This window comes from Callithrix jacchus, chromosome 15 (genome assembly GCF_049354715.1).
Source record: "Callithrix jacchus isolate 240 chromosome 15, calJac240_pri, whole genome shotgun sequence".
Taxonomy (NCBI): Eukaryota; Metazoa; Chordata; class Mammalia; order Primates; family Cebidae; genus Callithrix; species Callithrix jacchus.
The window spans coordinates 73590718-73607939 of record NC_133516.1 but is presented as its reverse complement, the minus strand read 5'-3'; the positions used below and the strand labels follow the sequence as shown (position 1 = coordinate 73607939).

Sequence of the window (17222 nt, the reverse complement as noted above, 5' to 3'; positions counted from 1 at the left end):
GCTGAGACAGGAGAATCACTTGAAATCTGGAGGTGGAGGTTGCAGCAAGCCAAAATCATGCCACTGAACCCCAGCCTGGGTGCAGAACCAGACTCTGTCTCAAAAAAAAAAAAATTCAGTTTACTTCCTAACTTTTCAGCCTTTCAGAACTGGTCTTGAGATGGAAATAGTACCAAATGCCAGACAACCATCTGCCAGACACTCATCTCTGGTGTCTCTCCTCTCCCACATCTTATCCCTGTACTCTTTCATTGCTATAGTAGCTCTTCAAAGATATTTTTAAATATTTAATCCAAATTTTCTCTCTTTCTTTTTTTTTTTTTTTAAGGCAGAGTCTTGCTAGGTCTCCCAGGCTGGAGTGCAGTGGCACAATCTCAGCTCACTGCAACCTCCACCTCTTGAGTTCCAGGAATCCTCCCTCCTCAGCCTCCCAAGTAGCTGGGATTACAGGCGTCCACCACCATGTATGGCTAATTTTTGTATTTTTAGTAGAGATGGGGTTTCATCAAATTGGTCAGGCTGGTCCCGAACTCCTGACCTTGTGATCCGCCTGCCTTGGCCTCTCAAAGTGCTGGGATTACAGGTGTGAGCCATTGCACCTGGCCTAGTCCAGATTTTCTAGTTATTCTCAGAGGAAGGGTTTGTCTGGAAAACATAATCTGCCATTGATGGAGGCATGACCTGAAGTGGTTAACAGTAAAGATGGAAAGGAAGATGTGAGCAGAAGAAACCCTTAGGAAGTGAAAGCAAGAGACCTTACTGATTGATTGGGTATGGAAAAAAGAAAGATAATAGGATGTTGTGAAGATTTTATCTGATAGTTTCATGGTTGGTGGGACCCTTCACAGAGACAGGGACCTGGGAAGAGGAGCAAGCATGATGAGAAGGAGAGATCACGAGTTCAATTCTGGGTAGTCCAAATTTGAGATGCCTATGTGGCATTTCATTGTTCAGGAAATAATGCATTATTGAAGTCTGAAGTCCAAGAGAGGAGCCGAGATTTGAAAATTATCAACAAAGAGGTAAAGACTGAAGCCACGAGGGTGGACAAGAGAGGGCCCAGAGAGAAGAAGAACCAGTGAAGATCACTGGAAAGCACTGACTTTGAGGTGACAGAAGAGACAGTTGGCATCAGAGAAGCAGCGGCCACAAACTCAGGAGGAATTTAGGAAAGTACAACCAGTAGAGGAAATCAAAGGAGAAAGGCAGGAGCCACACATCGAGTGCTTCAGGTGGCCCAAGCAGAGGAGGGAAGCACCTTCAAGAGATGTTTCAGTGGCAGTGGGAGCAGAATCCAGGTGGCCAAGGCTGAGGGAGTGGTCAGGTAGTTACAGAAGCAGAAGACAGGAGTGCAGACAACTCTTTTCAGAAGTTCCTAAGAGGAGAGTGCAGGAGCGCCTCTCTATTCTGCTGGGCCACCTACTTTAGGAGTGCTGCATTTCTGCAGCCTACACTGATAGTCTTGGCTTTCCCACCTCCCACTTAAGCTCTTGAGATAATTCTATGGGGATGGATTAATTGCTGAATCTGGTAATTTCTCTCTTTGCCTCAATCTGTTTGTCCACTCAGTATCATCTAACACCATTAACCACTCATCTCTGCCTCTGGTCCAAGATAACACTGTGGTAATTTTTAAACATTGATGCAAATTCCTTGACACTGCCTCCCTTTTGATCCCCCGCTTGACTCTGCTTTGTCCAGTCCTATCATGATGTTGTGGTGGAAATTATGCTACGTGACATTCAAGGCTAGGTTGTAAAAGTCGTGCAGCTTCTGCCTTGCATGACGCTTTCTAACTCATTTGTACTGTTTCATGAGCAATAACTCTATCCCTTTTATTGCTGAGTAGTATTCCATTGCACAGATCAACCACAGTGTGTTCATCCATTCACCAGTTGACAGACAATTGCGTTGCTTTCTGTCTTGGGCAATATGAAGAAAGCATCCCTAACTGTTCTCATATAGGTCTTTGTGTGGACATGTTTTCATTTGGAATTTGCCCCTCTTGTTTATCCTTTCCCCATCCTGCTGCCTGACATGTGGACATGATGGCAGAGCTCTAGCTGCCATCTTGAGCCATGGAATGAAGACCTTCATCTGGGATGGCAGAGTTGAGTTGGGAAGAGCCTGGGCCTCTAGCACTGTGCAAATCCACAGCAGCCATGGATTGTCCACCTATGGACTTTAAACCCCATCTTATTTAAACCACCATTATTTTGAGATTGTCTATTTCTTGCAGAAAATATGATTTTAACTAATACACCATTGCAAAAATTCCTTTTGGGGAGATGGTATAAGCTTAAGTTACATGGAGTCTGTTTGAATTCCTCGCAAATAACAACCCCAGTTGGAAGCTTTCCTGTGATGGTAGAGAAGATGTACATCTTCTTTGCTAGATGTATCTTGTCTGCTCTTGGCGCCTGGATCCAAAGCAGTCAATTCATGACCATGAACAGCTGAGGATTGTAAGAGGAAGATGAATGGCACCCGCTCCATTTGTGGTTCCATTCCTGCTGGCAACTGTGAGCCACTAACTTATCCAAAGTTGGAGCTGCCCAATCCTCTGGGCTTCACGTTGTATGAGAAAATAATTATCATTGACATATAAACTTATAATTGATCATGTATCACATACAATGGACAGAAACCAATAAATACATTCCTTCTCCTAACACCTTCTCATAGCATCCAAGGACTTTACCACCTGATTCCCCCACCTTTGCAGCTTCATGTTGGCTTCTATCTTTGTCCACTTTCCTGACTGCAAGGTTCTTTCATGTACTTTGTCTCATGAAATTCTCACAAGACCCCTCTCACTTAGGATTTTTTAAATCCCCATTTTATGGGTGGGGAAATCAAGGCTAGGCAAAACTAAGACTTAACCAAGATGCCCCAACTAGAAAGTGGCAGAGCCTCTGCTCACTTCATGTATGCCTGTTAACACTACTTCTTGAGTTCTAGTCACGACTCTAGGCTGCCTTTCTCATGAACCTATACTCCTAATACAGGCTTTCTGTTTGCCCCCCTCACTGTGCCTTTCCTCAAACATTCCCAGGAAAGCCCTTTCCCCATCTCCACTTTCACAAATCTCCTCTATCCTAAATTTAGTGTGGGCTCAAACACCACTTCACAAATAAGACAGTACCAGATGTCCTTGGCCTCAGTGATTGCATCATTGGTAATCACATGACACACACTGGACCAGTTAGAGTAAATTCTGGGACTTTTGCTGGTACCACTGGGAAATTTAAAAGTCCCCTTTCCCCACCTCAGGTAGGTAGCCCAACTGTAGAGACAAGAGCCTGAGAGTAGCAGCGACTTCTGTGCTACCTTGTAAGAAGTTCACTTAAGGACAGTAGAGACAGTGATGTAGAGAGACTGGTTTTATTGTCTCTGTCTAGAGCCTTATACTTCCCAGTTACAACAGCCATACCACCTTGTTTTTGCCTGTGTATTTGAGTTGTAATTCTGTCACTTAAAATCAAGAGTTCAGACTAATAAAAGCCCCTAATTTACAATACCTTCCCTCATTCGTTTAATTCTTTTTCATCAAATGGTAGGAAGCATTTATCATGCACCAAGTGCTTGCCATGGTCTATTAAACAGCCTCATGGAGAAGACAGACATCAACCAAGAGGAAACACAAATGAATGTATAATTAGACAAAGTGGAAAGTGTTCTGAAGTGGTGATTCCATGTGAGTACCTGGAGAACCTGCACTAAACTGGGAGCAAAGGCAAAGCCACATCCTGGCTTTGATCCAGGACCTGGCCTTGCAGGTCCCGGGCATGTTGGAGGGGCATACTTAGTATTCTGAACTTCATACTAAGAGCCATGAGAAGCACTGCTGTGGGATGACATTTTTAAAATTATCCATTTTTTGCCCACAGACTTCCTTCAAGCCCTCTCTTACCTCTTCTCCTATTTAGGCCATCAGGTCATTTCTGCACTCATTGCCTCAGGGAGGGACATGTCAAAGCAGGAAGCAGAGGGAAAAAATAAGTCGCTTCATGGCTTCTGCTTAAATAAGATCAAGGTTCATTTTCCCCTCAAGAAACAGTCTGGTGAGGAACAGACCAGGGCTGGCAGGACAGCTCTTCTCCATCAGAGTATCTGGAGACTCAGGTTCCTTCCATCTTGTTGCTCTGCCATCCTCGGGTTTTGCCTCTGTCTAGCCCCTGGTGACACAATGATCACCTCCATGCTTGCCTTTCAGACCAGGAGAAGGAGAAGGAGGACTCCAGGTGCAGCAGCTTGTTGCTCATCACTTCTCCTGAAATCTCATTGGCCCAAGCTTAATCACATGACCACTCTGATTACAAAGAGGCTGGGAAACGTGTTCATTAGCTGGGTGACTAAGTACATAACTAAAATTGGGAGTGTCTTATTACTTGTTAACCTTTTTAATTGAGGTATAATTCACTTACTATAAATTCACTTTTAATACTTCCGTGATTTCATCATTTTGAGTAGATCTACAGAGTTTTGCAACCATCACCCCAATCTAATACCACTGTTCTAATTTCAGAACATTTTCATCACCCAATAAACAATCTCTGTGCCCCTTAGCAGTCACTCCTCACTCACCCTTTCCCTCAGCCTCTGGAAAGCTCTAGTTTACATTCGGTCTCTATGGGTTTGACTTTGTTGGACATTTCATGTAAATGCTATCATACATGCAGCCTTCTGTGTTGGCTTCTTTCACCTATTTTATGGTTTATCTATGGCATAGCATACGTCAGTGCTTCATTCTTCACTTCTTTTTTTCTTTTTTCAATAACAATATTGGCATGGCTGTTTTTATTTCTGCTCAGCTTCAGCTTGGTCCTCACCATCTCCTTCCACCTGCCCATTAACTCCTGAAAGTGCCTCCGTGAGGAGATCCACAAGGACCTGCTAGTGATGGGCACGTACGAGATCTCCAACTAGTCTGGGGGCACTGGCAGCCTGCACAGACACCTCAAGGTCACAGATTCTGCTGGCCACATTCTCTACTCCAAGGAGGATGCAACCAAAGGGAAATTCGCCTTTACTCTGGAAGATTATGACATGTTTGCAGTGTGTTTTGAGAGCAAGGAAACAAGGTGGATACCTGACCAACTCGTGAGCCTAGACATGAAGCATGGAGTGGAGGCAAAAAAAAAAAAAGATTACAAGGAGATTGCAAAACCCTAGAAGCTTAAGCCATTATAGGTGGAACTTCAATCCCTGGGCCTCTCAGAATCTATTGTTAATGATTTTCCTAGATGAAGAAGAGCGAGGAGAGATGTATGATACCAATGAATCAACAAACACTCGAGTTCTGTACTTCAGTGTCTCTTTAATGGTCTGCTTCATTGGATTAGATACCTGGCAGGTTTTCTACCTGCGTTGCTTCTTCAAGGCCAAGATGTTGACTGGAACAAAGTGCACCCTCCTCCCACCATGTATCTCAGGCAGCAGAACATCACTGGGCATCCTACCAACAGCACCATCAAGATGCATTGGAGCCCTCTTGCCAGAACTGATCTCTTGGTGTGGGAGGACAAGGGTACCACCTACTCCCAACAAGTCAATGAGAGATTTTTAACTTGGTAGGATTTGGACTTGTTTTGCAACAATAGGACTAGTATTAGAGTCACCTATGACAAAAAATAAGGATTATCAAGATAATGCCAAAGCCAGAATTTGTACTGGGTTTCCTTGTGCTATCAGTTTGAACCAAGTTTTCTTTCCTTCTCCCACTTTCTCTGCAGCTTGGGTTTCCACTCTAGTTCTCTTACCAAGATTGGTCTGGCCATGTTGAAGTTGTTTCCTTCTGGTTGTCTTCTTTGGATTTCCTTGTGAAAACGCCCTTAACTTTCTCTTTGCCTTTAGCTGAAATGTTCACGTCGTTTCTGGTGCTATCTTCTCATAATTTTATGTCTTTTAAAAGGTGGATAGATGTGACACTTCAGAAAGTGAGTTTTGAACTGAAGATAACTCTTAAAGAAAATATCATTTTAGACCATTGAAATATGCTCCAAAAAGACATAATTTACATATCACTTTTTCAGTCTTTTTATGGCTAAATAAAATTACTTGACACGAATATTCCATACTTCGTCCATCCACTCATCAGTTGGCGGAATTTGGGTTGTTTATAGCCTTTAGCTATTAGGAATAATGCTGCATTGAACATAATATAAGCTTTTGTTTGAGCATTTGTTTTCAGTTCTCTTAGATATATACCTAGGAGTAGAAGGTGGGTCATATGGCATTTTTATATTTAACTCTTTGAGAAACTGCTTACTTGTTTCCAAGAATGGCTGCACCAACTTACATTCCCCAGAAGCAACGCAAGAGGGTTCCAGCGCTTCAACATCCTCGCCATTTCATCTTTATTACAGCCACCCTAGCAGGTGTGAGGTGGTGTCTCACTGTGGCTTTCATGTGCATTTTCGTACTCATGCCGAGCATTGTTTCATGTGTTTGTTGCCGTTTGTCTAACTTCTTTGGAGAAATGCCCATTCAAGTCTTTTGTCCATTTAAAAAATTGGGTTATTTGTCCTTTTGTTGTTGAGTTTAAGGAGTTCTTTATATACTCTAGATACTAGACCCTTATCAGAAGTATGACTTGCAAGTATTTCCTCCCATTCTGTGGCTTGTCTTTTCATTGTATTGATAGTGTTTTTGAAACATGAATTTTTAAATGTTGATGAAGTACAATTTATCTAGCTTCCCTCCCCTTTGGTTGCTTGTGCTTTTGGTATCATACCTACAAATCCTTGTTTACTCTACGAGATATGTGCCTATGCTTTTTTTCTAAGGGTTTTATGGTTTCAGTTCTTACATTCAGGTCTTTGATTCACTTTTTAATTTCCTTTTTTGTAAGCTTTATTGAGATATTATATACAATAAAACTGAACCATTTTAAGTGTAAAATTTGATGAGTTTTGACAAATGCATACGGTTCTGCTTCAATCCATTTTGAGATCTTTTTATGTGCTGCAAGCAGGGGTCCAACACATTCTTTTTGCATCCAGTTGTCTCAGCACCATTTGTTGAAGACTAATCTTTCTTTATTGGATTGTGGTATCTTAACATTAAAAGAAGTAGGGCAAATGGATACAGGGAGACAGTGAGTCTCCTCTGCCCCATGACCCTTAGGAGAATGGGAGGACTTGGCAGCAGAGACAAAATACTAGGTAGAAATGTTCTAAGAACAGCTTTATTCATGCTCAGACTAGAAAACAGTCTTTTGAAGCTCAGGGGCAGATGAAGACCAAAAGGAAAGTGGTGAGAACAGAGAGGGTGGTGTGTGTGTGTGTGTGTGTGTGTGTGTGTGTGTGTGTGTGTCAAAGGAGGCCTTGCAAACCACACCCCAGGGAAGAAGGAAGGTCTCAGAGAAGGAAAATAGCTGTGATACAATTAAGCTTATAGGCCTTAGTCCCACCAAGATTGCCACACCCAGAGGTGGAGTGGCAGGTGCTGCAGCCTGGTTCTTGCATGCCCACCTGGTATTGGAGCAGCAGAGAGCAGGAGATGAAGGAGAGTAAGAGTAAGAAGTAGAAGAGTAGAAGCATGTCTCAGTAGACGGACTACAAAGAGGGCAAAAGGGGCCTCTTAGGCCTCAGCTCTACCTAAGATCCCTAAGAAAAATAGAGCCCCAGAATTGACAAAGATTCAGCTTCACCATCTCACTGGAATAGGGGCTCATAAAAACACTGAACTACAGAAAAAAATATAGAGAAATGCATAATTCTATAGGAATATGGGGAAATGCCGATATAGCTCATTCACTTTTTTTTTTTTTTTTTTTTTGAGACAGAGTCTTCTTCTGTTGCCAGGTGCCAGGCTGGAGTAAAGTGGTGCAATCTCGGCTCACTGCAATCTCCACCTTCTGGATTCAAGCAATTCTCCTGCCACAGCCTCCCCAGTAGCTGGGACTACAGGTGCATGCCACAATGCCCAGCTAATTTTTGTATTTTTTAGTAGAGACAGGGTTTCACCATGTTGGCCAGGATGGTCTCGATCTCTCGACCTCGTGATCCGCCCGCCTCAGCCTCCCAAAGTGCTGGGATTACAGGCGTGAGCCACTGTGCCGGGCTAATTCATGCACTTTTAACTTTGTATACTGAGGCCCACTCCTATTACACCATTAAAGGGCTTTAAGCTGGTAGCATCAGTAATCCAGTCAAAGCCACATTGCAAAAAAGATCCCCCACCTGACCATGGTGTGGCCAGCAAATGGAGATGGCAAAGGACCAGGTATGGGGAGCTCAGTTAGGACACTGTGGCAGCGGTCAGAGAGACAGATGGACAGATGATGGCAGCTTGGTCCAGGGTGGTGGCAATAGGAGTGGAGAGAATTGGGCAGATTTCAGAATTATCAAGAAATAGAAATCTCAGGACAGAGAGTCTTCCATCTCCACCACCCACTCATCTTATTCCTCCTCAGTCTCCTAACACACTTTTTTTTTTCTTCCCTGAGACAGAGTCTCGCTCTGTCACCCAGGCTGGAGTGCAATGGCACAACCTCGGCTGACTGCAACCTCCACCTCCTGGGTTCAAGCAATTCTTCTGCCTCAGCCTCCCGAGTAGCTGGGATCACAGACACCTGCCACCACACCCAGCTAATTTTTGTATTTTTAGTAGAGACGGGGTTTCACCATGTTGGTCAGGCTGGTCTCAAACTCCTGACCTTGTGGTCCACCCGCCTCAGCTTCCCGATGTGCTGGGATTAGAGGTGTGAGCCACCGTGCCTGGCTTACACTTTTTTAAAAAAAGAAAAAACTTTACTGAGATGTATTTTACATATCATAAAACTCATCCATTTCAAGTATAGAATTCAACAGTTTGTGGTAACAAATACAATATGTGGCTTTTGTGAGTGGATTCTTTCACTTAGTTTAATGTTTTCAAGATTCATCATGTTGGAGCATGTAAATGTGCTTCATTCCTTTTCATGGCTGCATAATGTTCCATTTGCCACATATTGTTTATCCATTCATCAGTTGTTGATCATTTAGGTTGTTTCTACTCTTTATTATGAATAATGTTGCTAAGAACATTCATGTACAAGTTTCTATGTGAACATATGCTTTCATTTCTCTTATTTTCATTTTATTCCACCTAGGAGTGGACTTACTGGGTTGTATGGTAGTTTTATGGCTTTTTGTTTTGTTTGTTTTTGTTTTTTGAGTTTCACTCTTGTTGCCCAGGCTGGAGGAGTGCAATGCCATGATCTCAGCTCACTGCAAACTCCACTTCCCAGGTTCAAGCAATTGGAGGCCTCAGCCTCCCAATTGGCTGGGATTACAGGCATAAACCACCACACCTGGATAATTCTGTATTTTTAGTAAAGATGGGGTTTCTCCCTGTTTGTCAGTCTGGTCTCAAACTCTCTACCTCAGGTGATCTGCCCTCCTCGGCCTCCCAAAGTGCTGGGATTACAGTCATGAGCCACTGTACCCAGGTGGTAGTTTTGTGTTTAACTCTTTGAGAAGCCACCAAATTATTTTCTTTTCTTTTTAAGACGAGGTCCCACTATGTTGCACAGGCTGGTCTTGAACTCCTGGGCTCAAGCGATCCTCCCACCTCATCATCCCAAAGCACTATGGTTGCAGGCATGAGGCATTCCATCATTACATGCCTGGCCAGCCACCAAATTATTTTGCAAAGCAGCCACACCACCTAACATTCCCACTGGCAGTGTATGAGCATTCCCATCTCTCTATACCCTCAACAGCAATTTTGGTCTGTCTGATTTACTATAGCCATTCTACTGGGTAAGAACTCACACACATTTCTGCTTCTTCTTGGCAATGCATCCACATGGACCCATGCTGGGGCTTTCCAGGACTGGCTGAATTTCCCCTCCACTTGTAGAAGGAATGTATATGGCAATACTGTAGCTCCAGAGCTTGGTCCAGGGCCTAGAACTAAGGATCCACCCCTGAATGGCTCCTTGATGGCTAGAGGCCTAGGTGAGGGAGGTACAGGGTGAGGTGGACAGTGGATTCAGTGCAGTTGGGACTCAGTGATATCTGAGAAGTCTGGGGGCTGGGAGGGCAGTTGTGCATATTTAAGAATACCACCCAGAGTGTGATAGGGTGGAGAAGAGGCAGGGTAGCCTGGGTAGAAAATCAGCTCCCAGCCTCCAGCTTGGACCTTACCCTCAAGGAATGCAGAACCCCCCTGTGCATCCCTTTCCCCTCCTGATATAGTTTGGATATTTATCCCCACCAAATCTCACGTTGAATTGCAACCCCAATGTTGGAGGTGGGGCCTGGTGGGAGGAGTTTGGGTCATGGGGGTGGACCCCTCATGGCTTGGTGCTATTCTCTCTGTAGTAAGTTCTCACAAGATCTAGTTGTATAAGTGTGTGGTACCCCCCCGCCACTCCCACTCTCTCTCTCTCTCTTGCTCCTGCTTTTGCTATTTGAGCTACCTGTTTCTGCTTCGGCTTTCACCACGACTGTAAGCTTCCTGAGGCCTCCCCAGAAGCCAAGCAGATGCTGACATCATGCTTGTACAGCCTGCAGAACCATGAGCCAACTAAACCTCTTTTCTTTATAAATTACCCAGTCTCAGGTATTTCTTTATAGCAATGCAAGAAAAGCCAAATATACCTCCCCACTGGAGCACTAACCCTAGACCTGTCACAAGTCAGATGTCACGTATGCTTGTGGAGACAAGAAAGAGGACATGAAAGTCCCAGAGGAGCTGGAGCTAGGATCCTGACAAGGGTTGAGCTCTGGAATTGGGATGCCTGGATTGCCCCCCTCATCTTCTCGGGGCTAGGTGAGCTCCTTGGTATCTCTAGTTGGCATTTACAGTTGGAATCTGCAGACTCATATTGCCTGGATTTTCCCAGGCAATTTCCCTGGGCTATTTCATGTGATCCAGACCCTGGGAGTTCTTCCTTTCTCAAGAAGTTCCTTTCATGCCCTAATACTAATTCATGTCCCAACCCAACACAGAAACCCACCTCAAAGCAGCTTAAGCAAAACAGGCAATACATTGGCTCATGCAACTGAAAAACCATGACCCACAAGGCTAGTATGGGGGCTCAAAAGATGGCTTCAGGAACGAGGCTGTGTTCTTTCTTGGTTCTTGTTTCCTCCATATGTCTTGACCCACCCCACAATGGCCACCAGCATCTCTATACTTACCTATTCCTAGCTGAGCAATCCCAGCAGAGAAACTTTGCTCAGCACTTCTAAAAGGAATGTCATGCCTGAGTCTCTTGGGCCTGGCTAGGAGGCTGTGGCACAAGGTCATTTCACAGCCTGGAGGCTGTGGCACAAGGTCATTTCTCAGGTATTCAAGCCTTTCCTTTATTCAAGGGATACCAGGTCTATGAACTGGCTCTGGTCTGGGAACTGTATAAGGGACTATGACTCTCTACTATGGCAATTCAATTCAGGGCTCTAGTCACCTGACCTAAAGAACCTTTTTGTCGGTGTTCATACAGATCAAATTACATGATTTCTGCTTCTGTTCATGGTGACATAATAGGGAATAGACTTACCCTCCCATCACAAACAACCAAAAAACCAAACAAAATACACAAAACAATGGTTTTCAGATTTTACCAATAGTGCAGGATGATGGTCTCTGAGAGAATGAAAACAAATGAGGTGAGCCTCATTGCTGTGCTGTCTCAGTCCCTGGAGGGAGTTTCCAGGCTGCAGTGCTGGGAGGGAGGCTTACACAGACTCTTGTGGTCTCCCTGATTTACAGAGATAGTGTTCAGAAAAGACAAGGTAAATAGAATTAACAGGGCAGAGTACCAAAGAGAGAGCTGCGGAGAGCAGGTGGGTGGTACTGAAATTCTATACAGGGCTCTCCTTGGTTAGTCAGTGGAATATTGATCACTGCATGTATGTGAAGAAAATTGTGAGGCTAGGTAAAGAACTACTGAAAAGTAGCAGGCAGAACAATCCCTAGGGTTGGCACAGGGCCAGGAAGAGTTTGTGTTCCCACTCGCCAGAATGGAAAGTTCTCTTAACTCAATAGTGGCGTCAAATTAGTCCTAGACTAAAGGCTATTCTGGGTCAATGCTTAAAAGGAAGTCACAAAAGAATCAAACTCTATCTCAGAACAAAGCATAAATAGACAAAATCCAGCACCCAGGATCAAAACACTTACAATGTCTGGCATTGAATCAAAAATTATCAGACATGCAAAGAAACAGGAAAACATAGGAAGGAAAATTAATCAGTAGAAACAGACCAACAAATGATAGAATTATTAGATTATGGCATTAAGACGACTATTATAAAAATACTCAAGATGTTCAAGAAGGAAGAAGAAAATATGAACATGATTAAAAGAGAAACTGAACATATAAAAAGTCAAAAATTAAACTTCTACAAATAAAAAATGGATAGGATTAATGGCATATTAGACATTGCAAAAGAAAAATAAAGCAGGAAAAGAAGAAAAAACAAAGAACAGATGGCACCGAAAACAGCTAACAATATGCTAGACTTCAATTCAGCCATATCAATCATCATAATAAATGTAAATGTTCTAACATTCTAACTAAAAGGCACAGATTATCAGATAATTTTTTTTTTTTTTTTGAGACAGAGTTTCTCTCTTGTTGCCCAGGCTGGAGTGCAATAGCACAATCTCAGCTCTCTGCAACCTCTGCCTCCCAAGTTCAAGAGATTCTCCTGCCTCAGCCTCTCAATTAGGTGGAATTACAGGCATCCACCACCACACCTGGCTAATTTTTTGTATTTTTAGTAGAGACAGGGTTTCACCATGTTGGCCAGGCTGGTCTCAAACTCCTGACCTCAGGTGATTCACCTGCCTTGGCCTCCCAGAGTGCTGGGATTAGAGGCATGAGCCACCATGCATGGCCAAATTTTTTTTTAATAAGACCTAACTATATGCTGTCTATAAGAAATCCATTTTAAATATAAAAGCTATAGATAAGTTAAAATTTTTAAGTGCAACATATGTATATATTTCATTTGTATATATAATAAATATATAAATATGTATAATATAATATATATTTTGTTATATATTATTTTGAATATGATATATTCTATATATGTATTACATATATAAAATGCATATTCCATATGTAACATATATATTCCACATACAATATATATTCCACATAAGATATATTATTCCATATATGATCTATATTCCATATTATATATATTTCACATATATATAATAAATATTCCATTTACATAATATACACACATACAATATGTAGTCACTCTTTTTGAAAAGCTGGGAGGCTATACTAATATTATATAAAATAGATTTCAGAACAAGGACTATTGCCAGGAATACAGAGGGACATTTCATAATGATAAAGAGTTACTTGGTCAAGAAAACATAAAAATCCTAAATGTTAATGCACCTAATAACATAACTTCAAAATACATTAAGCAAAAGCTAAAAGGAAAAACAGACAAATCCACAGTTATGGCTGGAGAGTTCAACACATCCTCTCAATAACTGGCAGAACAAGCAGACAGAAAATTTATAAACACATTGAATAGAGGTCTGAAAACAGATTAGCCTTGTTTTTGTAAATAAAGTTTTATTGGAAAACAACCACAGACACTTATTTACATATTGTTGGTGACTGCCTTCATACTGTAATGGTAGGGTTGAGTAGTTGAGTTGCAACAGAGATGGTGTGGTCTTCATGGACAAATTATTTATAATCTGGCTCTTTTTATAAAAAGTTTGCCATTTTCATATTTATTTATTTATTTTGAGGCAGAGTCTCATGCCGTCACCCAGGCTGGAGTATGGTGATGCAGTCTTGGCTTGCTGCAACCTTTGCCTGCCGGTTTCAAGTGATTCTTCTGCCTCAGCCTCCTGAGTAGCTGGATTACAGGCATGTGCCACCATGCCCAGCTGATTTTTGTATTTTTAGCAGAAATGGGGGTTCACCATGTTAGCCAGGCTGGTCTCAAACTCCTGACCTTAGGTGATCCACCTGCCTTGGCCTTCCAAAGTGTTGGGATTACAGGGATGAGCCACCGTGCACTGACTGCCAATCTCTGATACAGAAGACATGAACAATATTATCAACCAACTTGACCTAATTACTATTTATGGAACACTCGACTCAACATCTGAATACATATTTTTCAAGTGCACATAGGGCATTTACCAAAACACACTGTATTCTGCACCATAATACAAGTCTTGATATATTTTAAAGGGTGAAAATCATACATTATACAAAGCGTCTCCTCTGACAAAAATAGAATTAAATTGGAAGTCAATCCCCAACTAAATAACACACTTCTGAATAACCCATGAGTCAAAGAAAAAACTGCAAATAAAATTAGAAAATATTTGAAAAAATGCAAATGAAAACATGGCATAGCAAATTGTTAGGCATGCAGATCAGGTCAGACTTTGGTAGGCTGCCATGTACTTAGTTCAAGGACATCATGATCAATTCACTACCACTGAAGATCTCTGTGGCCCAAGCCATCCTGGTTATTGCTCCAGCCCACCTTATCCCTGGCAGTAAGGGGCTACCTCCCTTACTCTCCTGCTTCCTTGAATCAGTTAACTTCCCCCAAAACTTAGTGGCTTAAACACTAACCTTTCGTTTTGCTTACAGTTCTGTGGACCAGCTGAACAGTTCTGGGTAACCTGGGCTGATTCCTGCTGAGCTCTTTCATGTGCCTGTAGTCAGCTGAACAACTTAGGACAGCTTCAATCACATATCCGGCAATTGGCTGGCTGTTAGACAGAGTGACAGGGGCAATGGACACACATGCCTCTCGTCATCCAGCAGTCTAGCCAGACTTCACTGGGGCTGGACTCCAAGGGCAGAAGAAAAGGGCAAGCAAGCCCTAGTGCACAAGGACTTTCCAAGCCTTGCCTTGCATGCCCTTTCTTACTGTTCCATTGTTCCAAAGCAGGTCACCTGTCCAAACCCAGAGACAAGGTGTGGAGCAATAGACTCCACCTGGGAAGAGCTGCAGAGTGCTGTGGATGAGAGAAGAAATATTCATGGCCATTGATGCAATTTATTCAGGGAGCTTATTTCAGTGGGGCCATCTCCCACTATCATCACTGGCCTGCAAAGAGTAGCCATGACACAGCCTTTCCAGGTGCCCATGCTTCCATCACCAATGTGTTACCCAAAGCTCTGGTCCAGAAAATGTCCTCTGAATTCCTCATCCCAGGGACCATGGTTAGGTGGGAGATGAGTAGTAGACTGCTCAAATCTCAATAATTTCCAGCTGCAAGTAAGTTCAGAAAAGGTACTTGGTATTCCTCCAGCTCCAGCCTCTGCAGCACAGAAAGGACCCCAAAAGGTGGTGCCATGAATGCTGAGCACCAGTCCAACGTGTCCACCCACGCTGAGGAGCTTCATGAGCAGGGAGGTTTGCCCTGCAGCAACAGGGAAGGAGACAGGAGGGAGTTTCTTGTTGCCTGCTCCTATCTGGAGGCCTCAAAGTCCAGCTAATTGATGCCATGTCCGCAGGGACCTCCCAACTGCTGACGCAGGCCAGCCATGACTAAGGCCTGAATCAGTCTCAACAGGAGCATGGCAGTCCCCATTCCCTGGCCAGACCACTCCCAGCACACACTGTGCAAACCCAGAGCCCACAATAATCACATTTGTCACTGGCCCCACCATGTGCCAAGGACAGTGTTCTGCAGCTAGAGAGACCATCTTGTTTAATCCTCAAAACCATCAGGGACAGGGAGGGATAGTTCCATTCCTCTAGGGATAAAAACCAAGGCTCAAAGAAGTGACATCACTTACCAATATCACCTATAATAGTGACTGAGCTGGGGTTTGAATACAGATCTAAATGATGGGAAAACCTTCCTGCTGGGTTGCACAGCTGCCCTGCCTACCATCGTCCAATCTCAGTGGTTGTCAAGGGAGAACCCCTCTGCCCTGCTCCCTAGGCACCCAAGGTGTTCTCTGCCCTTCACTCCACACCATGGAGAGCTGCCCCCAAGCCTGTACCTGGCTCTCTGCGGAGGTCCTACCCAGACCCTGTCCTGCTGCCCACAAACATGTCACTGGATAAGAGGGGTGCAGTCTTCCCTCCTATCCTAGAGGAAAAACAAGTGTGTGATCACTTGAAAGATGACCCTGTATTTCCAACTGGACGTCCCTGGAGTTGGCTATATTAATGTGGGGGGGTGCCAGCTGCCCTGATTCAATTTCTCCTTCCCTGAAGAACAGACTTTCCCTAAGGAAAATTCCTTAGGATATTTTACAAGGATTGGCATCACCTCTCACAGAGGCACCAGAGTCCAACCTGAGGCCTGTGCAGGGCCAATCACAGTGACTGTGATTATTTCAGGGGTGGGCATATGACCCAGTTTGAGCCAATAATCAGCCAGTCTGGTGATTTTTTTCTGGCCCAAATGGGAAAGGGAAGTTTTCTTTCCACTGGAATTATTGAGCTGGTTAATTATGAGCCTGAAGCCTTTGGGAACTATCCTGTTAGCACAAGGAGAAAGTCTCCAGAGAAAGAAGCCAACACAGAAGCCCTGGAGCCAGCCATTCCTGAGGCTGGTAGAGCTTTCAAGTACATAAACCAATAATTTCTCTTTTATCCTGAAGGTAAATTGGGTTTCTGTCACATGCACTCAAGTGGAGCCCTGACTTCACTTTTACAATTTATTGCATCCAACAGGATCACTTTTTGCAAGGCATAAACTACGCCCATTTCTCATCAAGTAAGAAATAAAATCCTCCACACCCAACCCATCACTTCAGCCATCCTGCTATCTCCTTCCCAGGCCTGTCCAGTCACCTCCTTATCTGAACACGCTCCCACCCCACACACAAAGTGGCAGATCCTCAGCAGCCAAGGCCACTTCTCCCTCCTTCCTTGACACCCACAGTCTGGCCCTCTGGTCCATCCTCCCTCCAAGGTGGTCCAGGGGATACAGGCTCCAGGCATGGGGCTGAGGAGAACAGCCTCAGGCTGATGGTCTTTGTGGGCTATGCATCCTATCCGAGAAGCACCTACCTCCATGACCATCCATTTCTTTATAAATGACATACTTTGCGACACCATTTGCATTTTACGTCTTAATAAACCTGCATTAATTAATTTTTTAGATGAATGTTTCAATAGAAAATCTCCTGTTTTCTTGCTTTTCACAGCCTCTTGTTTCTATTTTCTTGTCTTTCACACTCTGTGGTGACCGCAGGATCCATTTGGTGGGGGTGGGGCCATGGCTGGACTCTCCTTCCCACCCACAAGTTGTTTTCTAAACTTTCG

The 17222-nt window shown here is 43.5% G+C and overlaps 1 pseudogene; it reads left to right on the top strand.

The window, feature by feature from the left end:
- Nucleotides 1–317: 317 nt before the first annotated feature.
- On the top strand, nt 318–6843 carry LOC108588494 (transmembrane emp24 domain-containing protein 10 pseudogene; annotated as a pseudogene).
- Nucleotides 6844–17222: the final 10379 nt, after the last annotated feature.